The 27,532-nt window shown below is 43.2% G+C and overlaps 2 long non-coding RNA genes, 3 other non-coding genes and 1 pseudogene across 5 annotated transcripts; 2 read left to right on the forward strand and 4 right to left on the reverse strand.

Annotated features, from left to right (window-relative positions):
• Positions 1 to 6,810: 6,810 nt before the first annotated feature.
• LOC142653931 (U2 spliceosomal RNA) lies at positions 6,811 to 7,001 on the reverse strand. The gene has a single exon (XR_012848771.1). It is a non-coding gene; the product is annotated as a U2 spliceosomal RNA (small nuclear RNA).
• A 973-nt stretch (positions 7,002 to 7,974) lies between these two features.
• On the forward strand, positions 7,975 to 8,554 carry LOC142652843 (uncharacterized). Its single transcript, XR_012847946.1, has 3 exons — positions 7,975 to 8,042; positions 8,140 to 8,222; positions 8,452 to 8,554. It is a non-coding gene; the product is annotated as an uncharacterized LOC142652843 (long non-coding RNA).
• A 4,663-nt stretch (positions 8,555 to 13,217) lies between these two features.
• Positions 13,218 to 13,408, reverse strand: LOC142653853 (U2 spliceosomal RNA). The gene has a single exon (XR_012848707.1). It is a non-coding gene; the product is annotated as a U2 spliceosomal RNA (small nuclear RNA).
• A 973-nt stretch (positions 13,409 to 14,381) lies between these two features.
• Positions 14,382 to 14,961, forward strand: LOC142652844 (uncharacterized). The gene is made up of 3 exons (XR_012847947.1): positions 14,382 to 14,449; positions 14,547 to 14,629; positions 14,859 to 14,961. It is a non-coding gene; the product is annotated as an uncharacterized LOC142652844 (long non-coding RNA).
• Positions 14,962 to 19,624: 4,663 nt separating this feature from the next.
• On the reverse strand, positions 19,625 to 19,884 carry LOC142654248 (U2 spliceosomal RNA; annotated as a pseudogene).
• Positions 19,885 to 26,104: 6,220 nt separating this feature from the next.
• LOC142653850 (U2 spliceosomal RNA) lies at positions 26,105 to 26,289 on the reverse strand. Its single transcript, XR_012848704.1, has one exon. It is a non-coding gene; the product is annotated as a U2 spliceosomal RNA (small nuclear RNA).
• Positions 26,290 to 27,532: the final 1,243 nt, after the last annotated feature.

Genomic DNA, 27,532 nt, shown 5'->3' on the forward strand with positions numbered 1-27,532 from the left:
TAGTGCAGTGTATTAGAATAGCGATCAGGGCCTCCTGCCCTCATGTCCCCTAGTGGGACAAAGTAATAAAGTAAAAAAAAAGTTAAAAAAAGTTGTGTAAAAATAAGAAAATAAAAGATTTAAAAGTATTAAAAGTAAAAATCCCCCTTTTTCCCTTATCAGTCCTTTATTATTAATAAAAATATATAAAAAAACAAATAAACTATACATAATTGGTATCGCCGCGTCCGTAACGGCCTGAACTACAAAATTATTTCATTATTTATCCCGCACGGTGAACGCCGTAAAAAAAAAAAATAATAAACCGAACCACAATCACAATTCTTTGGTCACTTCACCTCCCAAAAAATGGAATAAAAAGAGATCAAAACGTCGCATGTACCTAAAAATGGTACTGATCGAAACTACAGTTCGTTACGCAAAAAATAAGTCCTCGCACGGCTTTATTGATTGAAAAATAAAAACTTTATGCCTCTTAGAATAAGGTAACACCAAAAGTGAATGATTGTTTACAAAACTTATTTTATTGTGCAAACGCCATAAGACATAAAAAAAAACTATAAACATCTGGTATCGCCGTAATCGTATCGCCCCGCAGAATAAAGTGAATATGTCATTTATAGCGCACGGTGAACGCTGTAAAAAAAAACGAAAAAAAAAACAATCGTACAATTGCTGTTTTTTAGTCACCACGCCACCTAAAAATAGAATAAAAACTGATCAAAAAGCCGCATGCACCCCAAGAAAACTCCAATGGATTCCTCAAGGGGTCTAGTTTCCAAATTGGGGTCACTTTTGGGGGGTTCCCAATGTTTTGGCACCACAAGACCTCTTCAAAACGGACATGGTGCCTAATAAAAAAGAGGCTTCAAAATCCACTAGGTGCTCCTTTGCTTCGGAGGCCGATGCTTCAGTCCATTACCGCACGAGGGCCACATGTGGGATATTTCTCAAAACTGCAGAATCTGGGCAATACGTATTAAGTTGCGTTTCTCTGATAAATCCTTTTGTGTTATAAAAAAAATGGTATAAAGAGGATTTTCTGACAAAAAAAAAAATGTAAATTTCACCTCTACTTTGCTCTAAATTCCCGTGAAACACCTAAAGGGTTCATAAACTTTCTAAATGCTGTTGTGGATACTTTGAGGGGTCTAGTTTCTAAAATGGGGTGTTTGATAGGGGTTTCTAATATATGGGCCCCTCAAAGCAACTTCAGAACTGAACTGGAACCTAAAAAAATAAATAAATGAGGCAATACTTCGCTTCTTACATTATACTGATAATGAGCCGTGCCCACCCCGAGATGACCCCAGTTTTGACCGTTTGTATAAACGGAGACCCCTATTAGACCGTTCCAGTGCCCGGTTTTCCCAAGCATACACCCCTGAGAAGTGTATTTCTATTGATGAGTCCCTGGTACATTTTAAAGGGAGGGTTCAATTCCGCGAGTACCTGCCGGGTAAGAGGGCAAGGTATGGCGTGAAGATGTATAAGCTGTGAGAGTGCATCAGAGTATACCTACAGGTTTAGGATATATGAAGGAAAGGCCACCCCCAAACCAGACTGCATCCTGGACTACAATAGGTACATGGGAGGGATGGACTTGTAAGATCAAGCCCTGAAGCCCTACAGCGCCATGCGGTGTGGTATAAGAAGCTGGCCGGGCACATCATACAGATGGCATTGTACAATGCGTACATGCTACGTCGATGTGCAGGCCAGACGGGAACTTTCCTGGAATTTCAAGAGGTGATTATCAAGAACCTAATCTTTAGGGACCAAGAAGGGGGGGGCACCCAGTACTTCTGGAAGCGAGCCCACACGCATCGTACCAGGGCAACACTTTCCAGGAGAAGTTCCCCAAACTGGCAAGAAGGGAAAAAGTCAAAAGAGGTGCAAAGTCTGCTATAAGAGGGGGATAAGGGAGGACACAATATATCAATGTGACACGTGTCCCGAATAACCAGAGCTCTGTATGAAAGTGTTTTAAAATTTATCATACATCCCTTGGTTTATAATTTACCCCAATTTTACTTACCCTGATGCACTCCACACAGCTTATCCCCCCTCGTCTTTCCCCTCTGATCCCTGCTGTGTGTCCAGGCAGCTGATAACAGCCACATGTAGGGTATTGCCATACCCGGGAGAACCCACATTACAGTTTATGGGGTGTAGGTCTCCGGTCAAAATGGCCACTACACCTCTAGATGAATGCCTTAAGGGTGTAGTTTTTAAAACGGGGTCACTTCTTGGGGGTTTCAACTGTTCTGGTACCTCAGGGGCTTCTGCATACATGACTTCGCACTAGAAAATCCCCAGTAGGCCAAATGGTGGTCCTTTCCTTCTGAGCCCTCCCATGGGCCCAAATGGCAGTTTATCACAACAAATGGGGTATTGCGGCCCTCAGAACAAATTGCGCAACAGAATGGGGTATTTTGTTTCTTGTGAAAATAAGAAATTTTCAGCCAAAACTACATATTATTTGAAAAAAATAATTTTGTTTTCATTCCCAGCCCAATTCAAATAAGTTCTGTGAAAAAACTATGGGGTCAAAATGGTCACAACACCCATAAATGAATTCCTTGAGGGGTGTAGTTTCCAAAATGGGGTCATTTGTGGTTGGTTTCTATTGCTTTGATACCTCTGGGGCTCTGCAAATGCGACATGGCACCCGAAAACCAATCCAGCAAAATCTGGACTCCAAAGAACACACAGCGCTCCTTTCCTTCTGAGCCCTCCCATGGGCCCAAACGGCAGTTTATCACCACAAATGGGGTATTGCCGCACTCAGGACAAATTGGGCAACAGAATGGAGTATTTTATTTCTTGTGAAAATAAGAATTTTTGAGCTAAAATGACATATTATTGGAAAAAATATATATTTTTTTAATTCCCAGCCCAATTCAAATTAGTTCTGTGAAGAAACTATGGAGTCTAAATGGTCACATTACCCATAAATGAATTCCTTGAGGGGTGTAGTTTCCAAAATGGGGTCACTTCTGGTGGGTTTCCATTGCTTTGATACCTCTGGGGCTCTGCAAATGCGACATGGCACCCGAAAACCAAACCAGCAAAATCTGTACTCCAAAGAACACACAGCGCTCCTTCCCTTCTGAGGCCTCCCATGGGCCCAAACGGCAGTTTATTGCCACAAATGGGGTATTGATGCACTCAGGAGAAATTGGGCAACAAAATTGAGTATTTTGTTCCCTGTGAAAATAAGAAATTTTGGTAAAAAATTACATCTTATTGGAAAAAATGTCATTTTTTTAATGTCACAGCCCAATTGAAATAGGTGCTGTGAAAAAACTGTGTGGTCAAAATGCTAACAACAACCATAAATGAATTCCTTGAGGGGTGTAGTTTCCAAAATGGGGTCACTTTTGGTGGGTTTCCATTGCTTTGATACCTCTGAGGCTCTGCAAATGCGACATGGCACCCGAAAACCAATCCAACAAAATCTGGACTCCAACAAACATATAGCGCTCCTTTCCTTCTGAGCCCTCCCATGGGCCCAAACGGCAGTTTATCACCACAAATGGGGTATTGCCACACTAAGGACAAATTGGGCAACAAAATGGGGTATTTTGTTCCTTGTGAAAATAAGAAATTTTGATCACAAATGACATTTTATTTGAAAAAATGACATTTTTTTCATTTCAGAGCCCAATTCAAATACGTGCTGTGAAAAAACTGTGCGGTCAAAATGGTAACAACAACCCTAAATGAATTCCTTGAGGGGTGTAGTTTCCAAAATGGGGTCACTATTGGGGGATTCCTACTGTTTTGACACCTCAACACCTCTTCAAACCTGGCATGCTGCCTAAAATATATTCTAATAAAAAAGGGGCCTCAAAATGCACTAGGTGCTTCTTTGCTTCTAGGGCTTGTGTTTTAGTCCACGAGCGCAGTAGGGCCACATGTGGGACATTTCTAAAAACTGCAGAATCTGGAGAATACATATTTAGTAGTGTTTCTCTGGTAAAACCTTCTGTGTTACAGAAAAAAAAATGAATAAAATTGAAATTCAGCAAGAAAAATGAAATTTGCAAATTTCACCTCCACTTTGCTTTAATTCCTGTGAAATGCCTGAAGGGTTAAAAAACTTTCTAACTGCTGTTTTGAATACTTTGAGGGGTCTAGTTTTTTAAATGGGGTGTTTTATCAGGGTTTCTAATACATAGGCCCCACAAAGCCACTTCAGAACTCAAGAGGTACCTTAAAAAAAAGGCTTTTGAAATTTTCTTAAAAATATGAGAAATTGCTGTTTATGTTCTAAGCCTTGTAACGTCCAAGAAAAATAAAAAAATGTTCAAAAAACGATGCCAATCTAAAGTAGACATATGGGAAATGTGAACTAGTAACTATTTTGGGTGGTATAACCGTCTGTTTTACAAGCAGATGCATTTAAATTCAGAAAAATGCAATTTTTTCAAAATTTTCTCTACATTTTGCAATTTTTCACCAATAAACACTGAATATATCGACCAAATTTTACCACGAACATGAAGCCCAATGTGTCACGAGAAAACAATCTCAGAATCGCTTGGGTAGGTTTAAGCATTCCGACGTTATTACCACATAAAGTGAAATATGTCAGATTTGAAAAATGGGCTCTGAGCCTTAAGGCCAAAACTAGGCTGCGTCCTTAAGGGGTTAAAACTGGTATGTCCATAGGTACCGCAGGCCCTGCAGAAGTTTGGCATTCCTGAGAAATAGAGGTCGCCATTCACATTCCCAAGTTTAAAACGAGCAGGTGGTAGCTTCGTTTCTTGGGTGGAGGGGTCCTTTATTAGCGTAACAATAAATTTCCATTTGACGGTCCACACACCGCACTCGTTCATAACTCTCCCCAGCAGCTTAACGTTCTTAAAGTATGCAGCAAGAAACGCCGCCACTTCCTGATCTTTCACGTATGGGGAATACATTTTAATCACTACGAGTTTGGTTACTTCAAAAGCGTGTTCAATTACCTGGACTCCCAAGGCCATGAGTTCACCTTGTTGCCTCTCAGCTTTTCCCATGGCATCACGGAGGATTCCTTCTCCCATGAAAGTCACGTCGTACACTCCACGCCTTGGGTAGTCCTGGATCGCCAAAATCTCGTTCTTGTGGACCGCCAACCGCTTTTCCAAAATATCGTGGACAAGGAACTTGAGACCACGAGGACCGCCTCCACCCTCTGCCAAGATAAATCTTGCAGTATTCCTCAACCGGGCGTATACCGGCACCGCATCAGGTCCGCCTGCCATTTGCGTGGCCAGGTCGGTACCGCACAGCTTGCGCTGCGCCCTTTGGCTTTAAGGAGACACACCAAAGGGCTGGGGGGGGGGATCGCAACTCGTTGCTCAGGACTAAGCCTCTCTCCCAAATAGCAGCACGGGGGTGAAGTCCAGGCGAACCTGGACGATCCCCCGAGGCCGAGAGAGAGGGTACCTGAGCACCTTCTGACCAAAAACCTCCTGTATAAATACACTTGGTCTTAGCCAAAAGGCCGAGAAGCGATAACCCGAATGGGCCTGGCGTTGACCGAGCCTGCCTAATACTGCTGTTCACCCCTTGCAGCGATTCAGCCTACTCCTAGGCAATTCCACGGGGCCCTGCAGGCGCGCACACACTCACAGCTACTAAGCGGGAGGTGAATAAAGGCCGGAGAGGAAGCAAGACAGGATTTGCTTCTTTTGCTTGCACCACAATGCAGTGCTGAAAGAGGAGGAATCTACATAAAAACGCCTTCCTGGCAACGCCCAAATGCCCTCCTGCCATGCAGATAAACACTGGCAGCGGCAGCAAGTGCATGCCCACAGCCACCCCTTGTTCCTTCACACCTTGTATCAGCTTTAATCCAGTCCAGTCCGGTGCTGCCTGCTGAGCAGCACTGACCAACACTGCCTGGGCCCAGGCTTTTATCTCTGAGGCCCCATTATGATGTCAGAAAGCTGGCTCTGGAATCCTGAGGGCTCCACTATGACACGTGCAAAGTTCCGTCTGAACTTTATATAAGACGGTGAGGCTCAGTCAGTCACTCAGTGTTGCCTGAGAGGGCAACACTGCAACAGCCGGCCGCCAGGCTGTCTTTTTTTGCACAGCTAGTTGCCTCCAGGAGGCCACAAGAGGGAGACAAGGGACTGCAAAGTGGAAAATAGGCATCCACCAACTTTACAGACAACTTCTCCTTGCTCCTACAACCTCCATCCTTGCACAGTTTGTTATTCTTCTAGGTAACATAGTAACAAATCCAAATTGCTGCTCTCTTTGTAGGCAAGCAAGGCTTTGTTGCAACTGCAATTCTTACTTCTTCTTGAAATGTAGGGACGACAGTACATTCCATCACATCCATCTAGTGTACACAGGTAGGTCCATTGTGGCGGGCAGGCGAGCGGGCGGGCGGGCTGCTTTATTGGCTGTTTGCTGTTCCCCTACTCCACTCCACTATTTGACTGTGGTGCTGCATCAATCAATCAATCAATCAATCAATCAATCAATCAATCAATCAATCAGTGGCTGGCTCAGGTGCAGCTCTTTAACTTACCTAAAAGGGAGGGCGGAGAGAAGACAAGGAAGGTGAATGAGCTGTTCCAATGTGAAATGCCGGAAATACAGAAACACAGACGACACACAACAAGAGGTGGCAATCTATTCATTAATTGCATTTAATCAATGAGCTCATTATCACACATGACTGTACAAATGCATTGTCCAACAGGTGTTGAAATAATGGGATTAAAAGGGGAGATCCCTTCAGAAAGACAAAAACAATAGCAAACACAAATAGCACTTTTGGAATCTGACTTTAGTAAACACATAAGGGAAGGGTGCACCAGTCCTGGAAATACTGCAATACCAGGTCAATGCGTGGAGTGGACAGAGCAAGCTCTATTTCCATCTCCCTGTTCTAAAAATCCATTTAATATATGGTCCCCAGATAGGGGACGTATCAGATATTAAACTGATAAGAACAGATTTTTACATTTTAATTTTTTTAGTTCTTATTCAGCTATTTCTTATAAAATCTGCGAAACAGAAAAAAGCTTCAGTTCAAACATCTTCCAACAGGACGTTCCAACTTCTTAAATTCCACCAGCTTGAGGCTTTTGGACCCACTCTCTTCCTGTCCAACAAATAGAAGACGTAAATTTCACTTAGGGCCAGCTTTATACAGTCTTTCTCGGAAATGGTGTCTCTTCTGAACAGTAAGATGTTGCGCACCTTCCATAGGGCATTTTTTAAACAGTTCAAGATAATCCACAACACTCTCTTCTTCTCTCCCACAGGATGCTTGAAGTCTCCATACAGCACCACTTCATGGTTCAGGAACCTTAATTCACAGGTAAATTTCAGTAGAATGCCAACAGTTTTCCATACCTTCTGAGCATAGGCACAGTTCCACATTAAGTGCATGACGCTTTCTTCTCCAGGACACCCAGCTCTTGGGCATCTTGGAGTGGAGACGAGCCCTCTTCTATACTGAAATGCCCTGGTAGGGAGACTTTCGTGTAGAATCATCCAAGACAAGTCTTTAAGAACATTGGATAGGTAAGGAGCGTTGGTGTTTCTCCATAGCTCCATAGACTTTGATGTTGTGAAGTTACTCACATTTGTTGTCTCTTGGTGACTGTCCAGCAACATTCTCAGCTTTCTGGCATTCTTAAGATGTTCCTGTTCCATACCTTCCAGTTGGTAGACACGGATGGTTCTTTCCAAACATACATACTGCACAGGTGGTAGCAGCAGGGTAGGCTTTGTAAGGGGCAGCTCTATCCACTTTCTCTTTCTGAACACGTGTCCAGCGGCATACCTTAGAAAATAGGCCCAGGTTTTATTCGTCTTGATGTTCTTGAAACACAAGGAGAAATACTGCAGATATAGAAAGCGTTTAAAGAAGATAATCTCCTTTCCTCCATTCTTCTTCTGCTTGTACATTATCTCTCGTCTAACTTTCTCCATTTTTGAATTCCAGATGAAATGGAAACAAATCCTTTGGAGTTCCTTAAGACGATTTTCGCTTGGTAGAAAAACCTGGCTCAAGTACAACAGCAGAGGTAGTACTAGTGCCTTGATGACCAAGTTCTTCCCTTCAATTGTTAGCTGTCTGAGTTTCCAAAACTCAATCTTCTTCTTCACCTTTTCACTTATCAGCTCCCAGCTTTCTTTTCCATCATTCTGGGGCGTGAATATGACACCAAGAATTTTGATTCTGTCGCACTGGGTATTGACCTCAGGTAAGTCGAAATCCCTCCATTCCTTCAGTGTGAAGCAGTCGCACTTATTCTTATTCAATCTGAATCCTGATGCTTGACAGAAGAAGTCTGTTAGCAGTAGCGCCCTCCTCACAGATTGTTTATTGGAGCATAAAATATTGACATCGTCCATATAGGCACTTACTTTCACTGACTGCCCACCTCCTCCTGGAATCGGCACCCCTCTAATGATCTTCTCTTTCCTCAACAGCGTGAGCAGGGGTTCGAGGACACAGATGAAGAGGATGGGCGACAGGGGGCATCCTTGTTTTACCCCAGACATCAGATCCACTTTTCCAGACAAGAAGCCATTAATGGTAACTTGGCTATAGGATTCTTTGTACAGTAATGCGACTTGTTTGATCACTGTCTCAGGAAAATTCATTTTCTTCAGCACAAGCCACAGAAACTCGTGCGAGACTCGGTCATAGGCCTTCTGAAAGTCCAGTGACAACACGGCCAAATCTTGCTTTCTGTCTTTGGAGTACCAGATGCAGTCCCTGATGGTATTTTGGTTATCTGCGATACTTCTACCCGGTACCCCACAAACTTGGTCTTGGTGGATGACCTTGTCGATGTGTTTCTTAATTCTATTGACCAAGATTTTGGATAACACCTTGTAATCGACATTGAGGAGGGTTATTGGCCTCCAATTTTCAAGGCTGGTCTTGTCTCCTTTCTTGAACAGCAAAGTAACTATTCCTCTCCTCCATGACTCAGGTAACAGCTCGCTCTTCATTGCTGCTTTGAAGATCTCCAGCAGGTCTTCCTTCAGAGTGTTCCAGAATGTTGAAAAGAACTCCACTGATAGACCATCTGATCCTGGAGCCTTCCCTCTTGCGAAACTCTTGATTACACTCAGGAGTTCTCCCAAGGTAAGTTCCTTGCATAAGTCTTCTTTCTCAGCTTGGCCAAGCTTAAGTTCTAGCGCTTCTAGGGCGTGTGAGACATAAGACATATCTATCTTCTTTTTGTCAAAGAGAGTCTGAAAGAATTTCTTGGCCTCTTGAAGCATACCTTCTTTGCTGGTTTGACCAGCGATATTGGTCATGATATTTTTCTGTTCCATACTTTTCTTGAAAAAGAAGCGTGAACATTTCTCGTTATTTTCCAACTGTTGCACTTTAGTATTAAAGATCACTTCTTGTCCTTTTTGATGGATGACCTCTTTAATTTCTTTTTTAATTTTTCCCACCAGGTCAGCGACATCAACACCAGCGTTCTTCAAACTCAGGTAAGTCTGTAATTTTGTGTTGAGTCTCTTGTACCACCTTTTCTTCTCTCGGGCTCTTTTAATCCCATAATCTAAGAAGAAGTTCTTGATCTTCTCTTTAGTATTGTCCCACCATTCTAGGATTGATGGAAATTTTCCTTTAGCAGTTGCCCATTTTTTATAGGCTACAATGAATTCCTCCTGCATCACTTTGTCTTCCAGAAAGCTGGTATTTAATCTCCATACTCCTCTTCCTCTTTCATTTGCAGGGATATGAATAGTTGCACTGAGCATTTTATGGTCAGAGAAGATATTGTCTTCAATCTTAATATCCACTGGCTTCATATTTTTCGATGTGAGTACATAATCCAGTCTGGACTTGACTGTAATGTTCTCCCAGGTATAACCTGGTTCAGACCTCTTCAGACTCCTCCATACATCAGACAATTCAAAATCGCAAATGAAATTTTTCCACTGTTGCACGGTTTTATCTACTCTTCTTGCAGCACCTCCAGTTCGATCTTCACTTTCGAGTGCACAATTGAGATCACCTGCTACTACAAGCGATGTTGAGCCGGCAATAAATGGCTGGATATCTTCAATCAATTCTGACCTTTCATTAGTATCAGGTGAGGCATACACATTGAGGAGTTTCACTTCACTCCCATTATAGTCAACAATAACTAAAAGCGCCCTCCCGGGGATAAGTTCAACAAAGGAAATAATTCGGCAATTCTGCCCTTTCAATAAAACACCTACTCCTGTTGACTTATTTGAATTTTCGCCTGACCAAACCGATTGTCCGTGAGGCCAACTGTCTCTCAGCTCTTTATAGTCCATACTGTGATCTATATCACATTCTTGCAGAAAAACAATATCAAAGTTCAATGTGCTCAAAAACGAAAAAAAGGCAGCCCTTCTGGCAGAGCTCCTCACACTCCTCACATTCAGCGAGAGCAACTTCAGACAGGACATCATTCAGACTTCATGATGACCCATCAGAATCAGAAAGTTCAGGAAGTATATCCCCCAGGCTTGGAGTTGCGAACTCCTGGATATCCATGGTGGGCTGGATAGGTTGAGACATCTCAATTGCCGATACTGGTTGCGGTGTCTCCATTGCCAGCACTGGCTGTACGTCTTTTAATTTTGCCTTCATAGTCTTTTTCGACTTGACACTACTAGACTCAGCCGACTCAACTTTTTTCCTTTTTCTTTTCTCCTCCAGCTCCATCACTTCACCCCAGTTATCCTCTTGGCCATCAGGAAGACCGGGAGAGCGGACATCAGTCACACGAGAACCGCTAGATGGCAGACCCTTGGCCTCGGATGGGACATCGGACTCTGTAACTGCTACAGGACCTGCCACCATTACGGAAGGACTCAGGATAACGGATAGGTTCTTTTTTCCCTCTGATACTGGGGCCACCTTCCGTATGAGGCCAGCAACAGATGGCCCAGCAGCAGGCTCCTTGGATAGAATAGTCAGTCCAGGTTGTTGTTGAGCTGACGCTGCAACCTGCGCCCAAGTCTTTACCCTATCTGGGCAATCTTTGAACGTGTGTCTCTTCCCACCACACAGATTACATGTGATCTCCTCCTGACACTCGTCTCTATTGTGGCCAAGTTTCCCACAGTGACTGCAGAAGCGTGTGTCAGCCGCCTCTGCTTTGCATCCATCTGGCTTGTGCCCAAACTTCCTACATTTCCTACAATAGGAGGGCATATTGTTGTAGAACAGATAGCCTCTGTCACGGCCAATGGTGAAATTGGAAGGCGGGTGGTGAACTCCCCCAATCCCATCTGGGTCTGCTCCAAACTTCACCAAAAATTTGTATTTGCCTGTCCATAGGCCAACTTCGTCCATCACATTCTGGCCATTTTTAATGTCCGTACAATACCGCAGCAGGAACCGAGCAATATTGTCCATGGTGACATACGGATTGTACATGAAGACAGTCACATACGCTTCACCATAGGAGTACAGCAAGGTGAATTTAAGTCCTTCCAGCTCTGGACTCCCCTCTTTCAATTTCAGAGTCTGGTAGAAGTTCTGGCAGGCAGCTGTTGTCTCCAAGACCAGGATATAATAGTCTTTTGCCGGATGTTGTAGGCAGAGAATGTCATTCTTTTCCACCAGAAGAAGTCCAAACAGGATCTCTGTAGCCAGATGTTTCAATCCGAATTCCTCCCGATAATCTTCTCCAATATCAATTCGGATGCCGTTCTTCACAAAATTTTGTCCACGCTCCAGGAATCGGATTCGGCCATAAGAAGCCATATTATCTGTATCCCTGTCTGGGAACTCAGTCGATCGCCTTCTTGTTCTCCGTGGTCTTCCCCTTATAGCAGCATAGAGCTTAAGACAGTAAACTGCCAATGCTCTAAGGCCAAGGGTATGACAGGCTAGGAGACCCTCTGACAAGCCACTTGAGCTTAGCCAAAAGGCCGAGAAGCGATAACCCGAATGGGCCTGGCGTTGACCGAGCCTGCCTAATACTGCTGTTCACCCCTTGCAGCGATTCAGCCTACTCCTAGGCAATTCCACGGGGCCCTGCAGGCGCGCACACACTCACAGCTACTAAGCGGGAGGTGAATAAAGGCCGGAGAGGAAGCAAGACAGGATTTGCTTCTTTTGCTTGCACCACAATGCAGTGCTGAAAGAGGAGGAATCTACATAAAAACGCCTTCCTGGCAACGCCCAAATGCCCTCCTGCCATGCAGATAAACACTGGCAGCGGCAGCAAGTGCATGCCCACAGCCACCCCTTGTTCCTTCACACCTTGTATCAGCTTTAATCCAGTCCAGTCCGGTGCTGCCTGCTGAGCAGCACTGACCAACACTGCCTGGGCCCAGGCTTTTATCTCTGAGGCCCCATTATGATGTCAGAAAGCTGGCTCTGGAATCCTGAGGGCTCCACTATGACACGTGCAAAGTTCCGTCTGAACTTTATATAAGACGGTGAGGCTCAGTCAGTCACTCAGTGTTGCCTGAGAGGGCAACACTGCAACAGCCGGCCGCCAGGCTGTCTTTTTTTGCACAGCTAGTTGCCTCCAGGAGGCCACAAGAGGGAGACAAGGGACTGCAAAGTGGAAAATAGGCATCCACCAACTTTACAGACAACTTCTCCTTGCTCCTACAACCTCCATCCTTGCACAGTTTGTTATTCTTCTAGGTAACATAGTAACAAATCCAAATTGCTGCTCTCTTTGTAGGCAAGCAAGGCTTTGTTGCAACTGCAATTCTTACTTCTTCTTGAAATGTAGGGACGACAGTACATTCCATCACATCCATCTAGTGTACACAGGTAGGTCCATTGTGGCGGGCAGGCGAGCGGGCGGGCGGGCTGCTTTATTGGCTGTTTGCTGTTCCCCTACTCCACTCCACTATTTGACTGTGGTGCTGCATCAATCAATCAATCAATCAATCAATCAATCAATCAATCAATCAATCAGTGGCTGGCTCAGGTGCAGCTCTTTAACTTACCTAAAAGGGAGGGCGGAGAGAAGACAAGGAAGGTGAATGAGCTGTTCCAATGTGAAATGCCGGAAATACAGAAACACAGACGACACACAACAAGAGGTGGCAATCTATTCATTAATTGCATTTAATCAATGAGCTCATTATCACACATGACTGTACAAATGCATTGTCCAACAGGTGTTGAAATAATGGGATTAAAAGGGGAGATCCCTTCAGAAAGACAAAAACAATAGCAAACACAAATAGCACTTTTGGAATCTGATTTTAGTAAACACATAAGGGAAGGGTGCACCGGTCCTGGAAATACTGCAATACCAGGTCAATGCGTGGAGTGGACAGAGCAAGCTCTATTTCCATCTCCCTGTTCTAAAAATCCATTTAATATATGGTCCCCAGATAGGGGACGTATCAGATATTAAACTGATAAGAACAGATTTTTACATTTTAATTTTTTTAGTTCTTATTCAGCTATTTCTTATAAAATCTGCGAAACAGAAAAAAGCTTCAGTTCAAACATCTTCCAACAGGACGTTCCAACTTCTTAAATTCCACCAGCTTGAGGCTTTTGGACCCACTCTCTTCCTGTCCAACAAATAGAAGACGTAAATTTCACTTAGGGCCAGCTTTATACAGTCTTTCTCGGAAATGGTGTCTCTTCTGAACAGTAAGATGTTGCGCACCTTCCATAGGGCATTTTTTAAACAGTTCAAGATAATCCACAACACTCTCTTCTTCTCTCCCACAGGATGCTTGAAGTCTCCATACAGCACCACTTCATGGTTCAGGAACCTTAATTCACAGGTAAATTTCAGTAGAATGCCAACAGTTTTCCATACCTTCTGAGCATAGGCACAGTTCCACATTAAGTGCATGACGCTTTCTTCTCCAGGACACCCAGCTCTTGGGCATCTTGGAGTGGAGACGAGCCCTCTTCTATACTGAAATGCCCTGGTAGGGAGACTTTCGTGTAGAATCATCCAAGACAAGTCTTTAAGAACATTGGATAGGTAAGGAGCGTTGGTGTTTCTCCATAGCTCCATAGACTTTGATGTTGTGAAGTTACTCACATTTGTTGTCTCTTGGTGACTGTCCAGCAACATTCTCAGCTTTCTGGCATTCTTAAGATGTTCCTGTTCCATACCTTCCAGTTGGTAGACACGGATGGTTCTTTCCAAACATACATACTGCACAGGTGGTAGCAGCAGGGTAGGCTTTGTAAGGGGCAGCTCTATCCACTTTCTCTTTCTGAACACGTGTCCAGCGGCATACCTTAGAAAATAGGCCCAGGTTTTATTCGTCTTGATGTTCTTGAAACACAAGGAGAAATACTGCAGATATAGAAAGCGTTTAAAGAAGATAATCTCCTTTCCTCCATTCTTCTTCTGCTTGTACATTATCTCTCGTCTAACTTTCTCCATTTTTGAATTCCAGATGAAATGGAAACAAATCCTTTGGAGTTCCTTAAGACGATTTTCGCTTGGTAGAAAAACCTGGCTCAAGTACAACAGCAGAGGTAGTACTAGTGCCTTGATGACCAAGTTCTTCCCTTCAATTGTTAGCTGTCTGAGTTTCCAAAACTCAATCTTCTTCTTCACCTTTTCACTTATCAGCTCCCAGCTTTCTTTTCCATCATTCTGGGGCGTGAATATGACACCAAGAATTTTGATTCTGTCGCACTGGGTATTGACCTCAGGTAAGTCGAAATCCCTCCATTCCTTCAGTGTGAAGCAGTCGCACTTATTCTTATTCAATCTGAATCCTGATGCTTGACAGAAGAAGTCTGTTAGCAGTAGCGCCCTCCTCACAGATTGTTTATTGGAGCATAAAATATTGACATCGTCCATATAGGCACTTACTTTCACTGACTGCCCACCTCCTCCTGGAATCGGCACCCCTCTAATGATCTTCTCTTTCCTCAACAGCGTGAGCAGGGGTTCGAGGACACAGATGAAGAGGATGGGCGACAGGGGGCATCCTTGTTTTACCCCAGACATCAGATCCACTTTTCCAGACAAGAAGCCATTAATGGTAACTTGGCTATAGGATTCTTTGTACAGTAATGCGACTTGTTTGATCACTGTCTCAGGAAAATTCATTTTCTTCAGCACAAGCCACAGAAACTCGTGCGAGACTCGGTCATAGGCCTTCTGAAAGTCCAGTGACAACACGGCCAAATCTTGCTTTCTGTCTTTGGAGTACCAGATGCAGTCCCTGATGGTATTTTGGTTATCTGCGATACTTCTACCCGGTACCCCACAAACTTGGTCTTGGTGGATGACCTTGTCGATGTGTTTCTTAATTCTATTGACCAAGATTTTGGATAACACCTTGTAATCGACATTGAGGAGGGTTATTGGCCTCCAATTTTCAAGGCTGGTCTTGTCTCCTTTCTTGAACAGCAAAGTAACTATTCCTCTCCTCCATGACTCAGGTAACAGCTCGCTCTTCATTGCTGCTTTGAAGATCTCCAGCAGGTCTTCCTTCAGAGTGTTCCAGAATGTTGAAAAGAACTCCACTGATAGACCATCTGATCCTGGAGCCTTCCCTCTTGCGAAACTCTTGATTACACTCAGGAGTTCTCCCAAGGTAAGTTCCTTGCATAAGTCTTCTTTCTCAGCTTGGCCAAGCTTAAGTTCTAGCGCTTCTAGGGCGTGTGAGACATAAGACATATCTATCTTCTTTTTGTCAAAGAGAGTCTGATAGAATTTCTTGGCCTCTTGAAGCATACCTTCTTTGCTGGTTTGACCAGCGATATTGGTCATGATATTTTTCTGTTCCATACTTTTCTTGAAAAAGAAGCGTGAACATTTCTCGTTATTTTCCAACTGTTGCACTTTAGTATTAAAGATCACTTCTTGTCCTTTTTGATGGATGACCTCTTTAATTTCTTTTTTAATTTTTCCCACCAGGTCAGCGACATCAACACCAGCGTTCTTCAAACTCAGGTAAGTCTGTAATTTTGTGTTGAGTCTCTTGTACCACCTTTTCTTCTCTCGGGCTCTTTTAATCCCATAATCTAAGAAGAAGTTCTTGATCTTCTCTTTAGTATTGTCCCACCATTCTAGGATTGATGGAAATTTTCCTTTAGCAGTTGCCCATTTTTTATAGGCTACAATGAATTCCTCCTGCATCACTTTGTCTTCCAGAAAGCTGGTATTTAATCTCCATACTCCTCTTCCTCTTTCATTTGCAGGGATATGAATAGTTGCACTGAGCATTTTATGGTCAGAGAAGATATTGTCTTCAATCTTAATATCCACTGGCTTCATATTTTTCGATGTGAGTACATAATCCAGTCTGGACTTGACTGTAATGTTCTCCCAGGTATAACCTGGTTCAGACCTCTTCAGACTCCTCCATACATCAGACAATTCAAAATCGCAAATGAAATTTTTCCACTGTTGCACGGTTTTATCTACTCTTCTTGCAGCACCTCCAGTTCGATCTTCACTTTCGAGTGCACAATTGAGATCACCTGCTACTACAAGCGATGTTGAGCCGGCAATAAATGGCTGGATATCTTCAATCAATTCTGACCTTTCATTAGTATCAGGTGAGGCATACACATTGAGGAGTTTCACTTCACTCCCATTATAGTCAACAATAACTAAAAGCGCCCTCCCGGGGATAAGTTCAACAAAGGAAATAATTCGGCAATTCTGCCCTTTCAATAAAACACCTACTCCTGTTGACTTATTTGAATTTTCGCCTGACCAAACCGATTGTCCGTGAGGCCAACTGTCTCTCAGCTCTTTATAGTCCATACTGTGATCTATATCACATTCTTGCAGAAAAACAATATCAAAGTTCAATGTGCTCAAAAACGAAAAAAAGGCAGCCCTTCTGGCAGAGCTCCTCACACTCCTCACATTCAGCGAGAGCAACTTCAGACAGGACATCATTCAGACTTCATGATGACCCATCAGAATCAGAAAGTTCAGGAAGTATATCCCCCAGGCTTGGAGTTGCGAACTCCTGGATATCCATGGTGGGCTGGATAGGTTGAGACATCTCAATTGCCGATACTGGTTGCGGTGTCTCCATTGCCAGCACTGGCTGTACGTCTTTTAATTTTGCCTTCATAGTCTTTTTCGACTTGACACTACTAGACTCAGCCGACTCAACTTTTTTCCTTTTTCTTTTCTCCTCCAGCTCCATCACTTCACCCCAGTTATCCTCTTGGCCATCAGGAAGACCGGGAGAGCGGACATCAGTCACACGAGAACCGCTAGATGGCAGACCCTTGGCCTCGGATGGGACATCGGACTCTGTAACTGCTACAGGACCTGCCACCATTACGGAAGGACTCAGGATAACGGATAGGTTCTTTTTTCCCTCTGATACTGGGGCCACCTTCCGTATGAGGCCAGCAACAGATGGCCCAGCAGCAGGCTCCTTGGATAGAATAGTCAGTCCAGGTTGTTGTTGAGCTGACGCTGCAACCTGCGCCCAAGTCTTTACCCTATCTGGGCAATCTTTGAACGTGTGTCTCTTCCCACCACACAGATTACATGTGATCTCCTCCTGACACTCGTCTCTATTGTGGCCAAGTTTCCCACAGTGACTGCAGAAGCGTGTGTCAGCCGCCTCTGCTTTGCATCCATCTGGCTTGTGCCCAAACTTCCTACATTTCCTACAATAGGAGGGCATATTGTTGTAGAACAGATAGCCTCTGTCACGGCCAATGGTGAAATTTTAAGGCGGGTGGTGAACTCCCCCAATCCCATCTGGGTCTGCTCCAAACTTCACCAAAAATTTGTATTTGCCTGTCCATAGGCCAACTTCGTCCATCACCTTCTGGCCATTTTTAATGTCCGTACAATACCGCAGCAGGAACCGAGCAATATTGTCCATGGTGACATACGGATTGTACATGAAGACAGTCACATACGCTTCACCATAGGAGTACAGCAAGGTGAATTTAAGTCCTTCCAGCTCTGGACTCCCCTCTTTCAATTTCAGAGTCTGGTAGAAGTTCTGGCAGGCAGCTGTTGTCTCCAAGACCAGGATATAATAGTCTTTTGCCGGATGTTGTAGGCAGAGAATGTCATTCTTTTCCACCAGAAGAAGTCCAAACAGGATCTCTGTAGCCAGATGTTTCAATCCGAATTCCTCCCGATAATCTTCTCCAATATCAATTCGGATGCCGTTCTTCACAAAATTTTGTCCACGCTCCAGGAATCGGATTCGGCCATAAGAAGCCATATTATCTGTATCCCTGTCTGGGAACTCAGTCGATCGCCTTCTTGTTCTCCGTGGTCTTCCCCTTATAGCAGCATAGAGCTTAAGACAGTAAACTGCCAATGCTCTAAGGCCAAGGGTATGACAGGCTAGGAGACCCTCTGACAAGCCACTTGAGCTTAGCCAAAAGGCCGAGAAGCGATAACCCGAATGGGCCTGGCGTTGACCGAGCCTGCCTAATACTGCTGTTCACCCCTTGCAGCGATTCAGCCTACTCCTAGGCAATTCCACGGGGCCCTGCAGGCGCGCACACACTCACAGCTACTAAGCGGGAGGTGAATAAAGGCCGGAGAGGAAGCAAGACAGGATTTGCTTCTTTTGCTTGCACCACAATGCAGTGCTGAAAGAGGAGGAATCTACATAAAAACGCCTTCCTGGCAACGCCCAAATGCCCTCCTGCCATGCAGATAAACACTGGCAGCGGCAGCAAGTGCATGCCCACAGCCACCCCTTGTTCCTTCACACCTTGTATCAGCTTTAATCCAGTCCAGTCCGGTGCTGCCTGCTGAGCAGCACTGACCAACACTGCCTGGGCCCAGGCTTTTATCTCTGAGGCCCCATTATGATGTCAGAAAGCTGGCTCTGGAATCCTGAGGGCTCCACTATGACACGTGCAAAGTTCCGTCTGAACTTTATATAAGACGGTGAGGCTCAGTCAGTCACTCAGTGTTGCCTGAGAGGGCAACACTGCAACAGCCGGCCGCCAGGCTGTCTTTTTTTGCACAGCTAGTTGCCTCCAGGAGGCCACAAGAGGGAGACAAGGGACTGCAAAGTGGAAAATAGGCATCCACCAACTTTACAGACAACTTCTCCTTGCTCCTACAACCTCCATCCTTGCACAGTTTGTTATTCTTCTAGGTAACATAGTAACAAATCCAAATTGCTGCTCTCTTTGTAGGCAAGCAAGGCTTTGTTGCAACTGCAATTCTTACTTCTTCTTGAAATGTAGGGACGACAGTACATTCCATCACATCCATCTAGTGTACACAGGTAGGTCCATTGTGGCGGGCAGGCGAGCGGGCGGGCGGGCTGCTTTATTGGCTGTTTGCTGTTCCCCTACTCCACTCCACTATTTGACTGTGGTGCTGCATCAATCAATCAATCAATCAATCAATCAATCAATCAATCAATCAATCAGTGGCTGGCTCAGGTGCAGCTCTTTAACTTACCTAAAAGGGAGGGCGGAGAGAAGACAAGGAAGGTGAATGAGCTGTTCCAATGTGAAATGCCGGAAATACAGAAACACAGACGACACACAACAAGAGGTGGCAATCTATTCATTAATTGCATTTAATCAATGAGCTCATTATCACACATGACTGTACAAATGCATTGTCCAACAGGTGTTGAAATAATGGGATTAAAAGGGGAGATCCCTTCAGAAAGACAAAAACAATAGCAAACACAAATAGCACTTTTGGAATCTGATTTTAGTAAACACATAAGGGAAGGGTGCACCGGTCCTGGAAATACTGCAATACCAGGTCAATGCGTGGAGTGGACAGAGCAAGCTCTATTTCCATCTCCCTGTTCTAAAAATCCATTTAATATATGGTCCCCAGATAGGGGACGTATCAGATATTAAACTGATAAGAACAGATTTTTTTTTTTTTTTTTTTTTTTTTTTTTTTTGCTTTCCCTCAGATGGGAATGAATACGATCAACCACAACCATATCCGTTCTATGACAATTTCACGAAAAAACTGTCCCATCATCATCCAGAAAACATTCTAAATATATTTTTCCAAAGGTAAACAACAAAAACAGCAACATCATTGCATAAAACATTACAGAAAAAAGAAATCATGATGAACAATCAACAATATCAATCCATTTTTTAACTTTCCACACCCCCTCTGCATCCATTTCCCCTTTTCACTTTTTATCCCACAAAAAACAAACATATAGCTTTCCCAATGCCATTCTCACACTATCTCTAACAGCCAGTTCTTTCCTTTTAAACACATATACATTCCTTACATCCCATAATACTTCTTTTATACATGCAAGCAACAACCACAACACTCTCTCTTTTTCTCCATTACACGCACACAACCCAAACATAAACATTTCAAAAGACAACAAACTCACCCCAGTCAACTCCTTACATAACGGTCCCATTCTCTTTATCACTTCTCTTGCATACTTACAATTCCAGAACAAATGAATAACACTCTCCCTTCCATTACAATCAGACCTTGGACACATATCACTCCTAATTAGCCCACGATTCCTCTGGAATTCTCTTACTGGTAACACTCCATGCAAACTTTGCCACACCAATTCACTCTGCTTATTTGTCAAACCATCCATTCTTACTTTCTTCCATACTTTCCCCACATCTCTTCCTCTCACCATATTTATACCACACTCAGTCTCCGCACACTCAATCATCCTGTACACCAAACTCTTATTGCGCAACATCCTAACATCCACACCATGCAACTTATATTTCACAAGAAACTTATACATCCACACATACCATACAGGCACAACAAACGCAACTGGACTACGTAAATCTCTCGCACACCACTTCATCCGAATCAGGTAAGTCCCAAACAAATATTTACACATAACAGAATATTTTAAGTCTGCCCTAACTACTCTTAGAAGAAAAATACACATATTTACCCCAAAGAATACTTCTAAGTTAGGAAAACCCAATCCACCATTCCTCACAGATTTAATTACCACCTCCCTCCTTGCTCGCTCCATTTTTGATCCCCACAAGAAAACAAACAAAATCCTATTTAAGCTCCTCAAACACATATAATTAGGTGGAAACACAAAAGCAATATACAAGTATATTGGCAAAACAACACTCTTAATAATCAAAATCTTCCCAATAAACGATAAACTTCTCATCCTCCAAAAACATAATTTACTTTCCACTTTCTTCTTCACATCATCCCAACATTCTTTCCCATCTAATTTTTCTGTAAATTTCACCCCCAACACCTTAATTGGTCCATCCACAATGTTCACCCCTATATCCCCCCTCACCTTACTGCTCCCAAAACTTTTACATTCACTCTTACTCCAGTTAACACGAAAAGCAGACGCGCCACAAAAAAAGGACACTAACAGTTTCACACGTTTTATAGCACATTCAGAATCACATAGAACGCACACATCATCCATATAGCCACTTACCTTCCACTCTCTCCCCCCACTCCCTGGAATCTGAACACCACGCACAACCTTATCTTTCCTTAACAAACACAATAATGGCTCAATCGCACAAATGAAAGCAACCGGTGACAACGGACATCCTTGACGCACACCAGAAGACACAATCACTCTCCTACCCACACACCCATTCAATAACACACGACTATATATCCCACCATACAAACTCCTAATTCTACATACAAACTCAGCTGGAAAACCTATTTTCAGCAACACCTTATACAAAAACTTATGAGACAACCTATCATACGCTTTTTCAAAATCCAAACTTACCAAATGCACATCCTTCTTCCTTTCCATACAATCCCACAAACAATCTCTTAACATACACACATTCTCATGTATTCTTCTCCCAGGTACCGCACAACATTGCTCATCCCCAACCACACTCTCAATCACATCACGCATCCTATTGGCTATCACTTTTGCGTAAATCTTATAATCACAATTGAGTAACGTTATCGGGCGCCAATTTTTCAATTCCTTTAACTCTCCCTTTTTCGGAATCAACACAATCACACCCGCACGCATACTTTCAGTAATTTCTTCATTCACCCACATATATTTACACAATTCTATCACATCTTTTCCAATCACATCCCACATTAACCTATAGAACTCTATAGGGAGTCCATCTTCCCCTGGTGTCTTATTCACAGCCATACTATTTATTACCTTCCATACTTCATCCATAGTCACATCCTTCATAACACATTCTTTCTCAACATCACTCAAATTTTTATCCATCCCATTCAACACCTCACTCTCCAAAGTATCATCCCTCCATTTTTCTGCATACAACTCTTCATAGAACTTTGCCACTTCCTCACTCACATCATCACCACTCACCTCACTACCATCCTCCCCAATCAACACATTCATACTTTGTTTTTTACCAAACACTTTTTTGAAAAAAAACCGTGTACATTTCTCATCATATTCCATTCTCTCCAATTTTGCTCTAAAAATAACACTCTTACCTCTCTCAAACATAAATTCATTAATCTCTCTTTTGATAACTAATATATCCTCACTCACATCAGAACCTTCATCCCTTAACTTATATAATAAACTCAACTGAGCATTCAACCTCACATACTTTTCCCTCTTAATCGCAGCAAATTTATACCCAACGTTTTTGAAAAACGATCTTGTCTTCATTTTAACCCAATCCCACCACCTACAGATATCAGTAAAATCACTTTTCTTCCTTACCCAACATGCATACCGATTTGCATATTCCCGCCTCACATCCTCACTTTCCAACAGACTCACATTTAATTTCCATAAACCCCGCCCATACACACCCTTTGCATCCACATCCACCTCACATATTACACACTCATGGTCTGAAAACAAAACCCCATGCTGTTTATAACTTAAAGAAATAACATTTTGCGAAACAAAGCAATAATCCAACCTACTATGAATTCTCCCCCTATCAGCATGATAGGTATTTAAATTCGGGTCTATTTTACATAACTTTTGCATATCTGATAAATTAAAATCACTAACTAAATCCAAAAATGTTTTCCCTGATATGTCAACATTACTCTTAGTGAGATCACAATTTAGATCACCAACTAAAATTACAGGCATTCTCCCTGGAATGAAAAACTTAATTTTTTCAAATAAAACATTTCTTTCTGCTTTATTTGTTGGAGCATATATATTAATTAAACATAACTGTACATTTTTGTACTCAAAGATAACTAAAATGCATCTACCTTGTTCTATAACAGTATAACTAACTAAAGATACTTCCCTCCCTTTAAACAAAACTCCCACCCCATCATTTTTATTTAACACACTGCCTGACCATACCATACTACCATGCACCCATTCATCACTTCCAATTGACTCACACAAACCACATTCCTGCAAACAAAAAATAGAAGCACTTTCCTGTGCCAGGAACTCTAGAATAGCAGCTCGCCTATTTTTACTCTTGAAGACTCTGACATTTTGAGACACTATCCTGAAGCCCATATTCAACTTAAAACTTCTAGCTCATGGAGAGCAACCTAAGAAGAAAATACATAAAAGTACAACAAAATACATTTTTGCACATAGGACTAAAAATAACACAAATTTCTCTTCCCAGAGGTCTCCTCTTCCTTGCATAATGTGAAGACCACAGGTGAGTGAAGCCCATCACTTATCCCTAAACTGCAGGGCAAACTGTGTCAGCGTCCATAGGGTCAATCTCCAGCACCTGAAAAGGGTTGCTTGTTTCCACACCTTCCTTCTCACTCTTCTCAGTGCGTCTTTTTTTACAGGATTTTTCCCTGCGAACCAAGAAGGTTTGACTGTCTTCCTCAGAGCTTTTATCCCCACCACCCTCCCTTTGACTCTTTATAGTCTCTGTCCCAGATGGATATTCCTCTATGTTACATGGGTCAGATGCATGAACAGAGCTGGTGAACTCCTCAATCACTTCCTCCAAACTTCTCAAAGGAGGTAAAAGCGGGGGCAGGGCACTCACCACAGGTGTTTGTGTAGTAGTCTCATCACCACTCCTTACCTCTTCACTGGCTGGGCCTCTTACCACACTTGCAAATGATCTCCTTTGCGTTGCACTGTGTTCCCGCCGCTCCACTTCTCTTTGCTGAGCCTCCTCCGCCCTCTTCTGATTCTGCTCCTTCTGTGCAGCTGCATTGGGGCAATCTCTAAATAAATGGTCAGTTTTACCACAGATATCACAGGCACGTGGAATAGGACACTCATTAGCTGTGTGCCCCTCCTGCTTACAGTTCCTGCAGCAACTTCCTTTAGTACAAACATCCTGTGTATGACCAAAAAGAAAACAATTTCTGCAGTACTTTGGCTGCCCAGGGTACATTATGAACCCCCTCTGGCCTGCCACAGAGAAACTCGCAGGTGGGTGCATAAAACCTCCTAAGTAATTAGGGTCCTGCTTCAACTTCACTCTGAACTTGTATTTGCAGTTGAAAATACCCATGCAATTCACCTGGGGTACTCCATCTCTAACATACTGGCAGTAGTTAAGGAGAAAATTTACAAGTACCTCCATCTTGGTGTAGGGATTGTACACATGCACCGTGATAACAATTTCATTCAATCCGAACAACGGCGTACATTTTATACCTTGCATCATGGGGTCATCCTTGTTACTGCGCAGCCATTCATAGACGTTTATGCAAATGTCTTCATTTATGAAGGTAACGTCGTACACACCTGTTTTCCAGAAGTCCTGAACAGCAAAAATCAGATTTCTCTGCACACCAGCTTTACCTTCAATGATCTTTTCAATCATAAAACGGAGGTTGTTCTTCTGATGGTCCTTGGGATCCACTTCCATCCGGATGGTATTCTTCAGCCCAGCCATTTTTCAATAAGACACTGTCGGTAAAAACCACAGAAAATTAGACAGCAGCTCCTGCAAAGGAAACTGCTGGATCACTCCAGGACTCGCACCCTGACTACTACACTTGGTCGTAGCCAAAAGGCCGAGAAGCGATAACCCGAATGGGCCTGGCGTTGACCGAGCCTGCCTAATACTGCTGTTCACCCCTTGCAGCGATTCAGCCTACTCCTAGGCAATTCCACGGGGCCCTGCAGGCGCGCACACACTCACAGCTACTAAGCGGGAGGTGAATAAAGGCCGGAGAGGAAGCAAGACAGGATTTGCTTCTTTTGCTTGCACCACAATGCAGTGCTGAAAGAAGAGGAATCTACATAAAACCGCCTTCCTGGCAACGCCCAAATGCCCTCCTGCCGTGCAAACACTGGCAGCAGCAGCAGCAGTAAGTGCATGCCCACTGCCACCCCTTCTCCTTTCACACCTTGTATCAGCTTTAATCCAGTCAGGTGCTGCCTGCTGAGCAGCACTGACCAACACTGCCTGGGCCCAGGCTTTTATCTCTGAGGCCCCATTATGATGTCAGAAAGCTGGCTCTGGCTCCTCAGGGCTCCACTATGACACGTGCAAAGTTCCGTCTGAACTTTATATAAGACGGTGCGGCTCAGTCAGTCACTCAGTGTTGCCTGAGAGGGCAACACTGCAACAGCCGGCCCCCAGGCTGTCTTTTTTTTGCACATTTATTTGCCTCCAGGAGGCCACAAGAGGGAGACAAGGGACTGCAAAATGGAAAATAAGCATCCACCAACTTTACAGACAACTTGTTCTCCTTGCTCCTACAACCTCCATCCTTGCACACTTTGTTATTCTTCCAGGTAACATAGTAACAAATCCAAATTGCTGCTCTCTTTGTAGGCAAGCAAGGGTTTGTTGCAACTGCAATTCTTACTTCTTCTTGAAATGTAGGGACGACAGTACTTTCCATCACATCCATCTAGTGTACACAGGTAGGTCCATTGTGGCGGGCGGGCGGGCGGGCGGCTTTAATGGCTGTTTGCTGTTCCTCTACTCCACTCCGCTATTTGACTGTGGTGCTGCATCAATCAGTGGCTGGCTCAGGTGCAGCTCTTTAACCTACCTAGGAGGGAGGGCGGAGAGAAGACAAGGAAGGTGAATGAGCTGTTCCAATGTGAAATGCCAGAAACACAGAAACACAGACGACACAAAACAAGAGGTGGCAATGTATTCATTAATTGCATTTAATAAATTAGCTCATTATCACACATGACTGTACAAATGCATTGTCCAACAGGTGTTGAAATAATGGGATTAAAAGGGGAGATCCCATCAGAAAGACAAAAACAATAGCAAACACAAATAGCACTTTTGAAATCTGATTTTAGTAAACACATAAGGGAAGGGTGCACCGGTCCTGGAAATACTGCAATACCAGGTCAATGCGTGGAGTGGACAGAGCAAGCTCTATTTCCATCTCCCTGTTCTAAAAATCCATTTAATATATGGTCCCCAGATAGGGGACGTATCAGATATTAAACTGATAAGAACAGATAAGGTTTCAACAAAATTTTATTGACAAATATTCACATACATAGAATGCAATTTTTACAGAATAAAATTCAGTAATAAAATGCTGTTAAATAAAATTCCGTAATAATAAATTTGTTTATACATTCAATTGTCCAATAAGATTAGTAATAAAACGTTTTTAATACATTTCATTAAAAAACCTTTTTATAGCATAAAATTCGGTACTAAAAATGTTTATTTTTAATACATTTCATTAAAACGATAAAGGCAATATATTTTCAACGAGAAGAAGGTTTCTTTAAGAGTATGACAATGGCAGGATAAAACATCATAAAACAAGCAATAAAATCACAATTATAAATACATGGATAATTTACATAATAATTGTGTTCCATAGAGACAGACACCACATGGATGCCGCCTCTTTTGCTCCGAGATGTTTTTTGTCTCTTAGATAGTATACATATAATTCACTCAACGCGATTTTAACACAATCTTTAATATCAATAAAATCACGTTTAAAAAGAAGAATGTTCCTAACCTTCCAGATGGCATTTTTAAAACAATTAATAATCATCCAGCAGATCATCTGCTGTCTGAATGATGGGCAGGTAAAAAGGCCATAAAAAACGTACTCGTATTTAAAATCGTTAAGACCACAGATCCATTTTAGTAAAAGGCCAGCCTTCCTCCAAATCTCCTGTGCATAGTGGCAGTTCCAGAATAAGTGCATTACCGTCTCATCATTTCTGCACATATCTCTCGGGCACTTGGCTCTCGCCACCAGTCCTCGCCTGTGTTGGAACTCACGTGTAGGGAGGCACTGGTGCACGATCGCCCAGGCAAGGTCCTTATGCACATTTGCAAGGTATTTCCCAAAAACATTCCGCCACACTTGCTTGGACCTTGCCTGTGAGAGATTGGAAACTGCCACCATTTCTTCTCTGTGTCTACACGCCACTGACACCTTCCTCTGGTCCCCCAATATATCAGGCTCCAACTCATGGAGGCTCAGGAGCCTGACAGTCTTCTCCAGCACCACGTAGTGTTCTGGGGGACACAGGAGCACAGGAGAATTTAGGGAGATACGAGACCAACGCTTAAAAACCATGCCCGCTGCATATTTTAAAAAGCAGCTAAAAATGCCATCGGATTTAAACATTTTAAAACAGAAGCAGAAATATTTGATATAAAAAAATGTAAAAAGGTTAGGAACATCTCTCCCGCCATTGTCCTTACATTTATACATAAAATCACGTTTTAATTTTTCCATCTTGGAGCCCCACAGAAACATAA

The sequence above is a fragment of the Rhinoderma darwinii genome, chromosome 5, assembly GCF_050947455.1.
Source record: "Rhinoderma darwinii isolate aRhiDar2 chromosome 5, aRhiDar2.hap1, whole genome shotgun sequence".
Classification (NCBI taxonomy): Eukaryota; Metazoa; Chordata; class Amphibia; order Anura; family Rhinodermatidae; genus Rhinoderma; species Rhinoderma darwinii.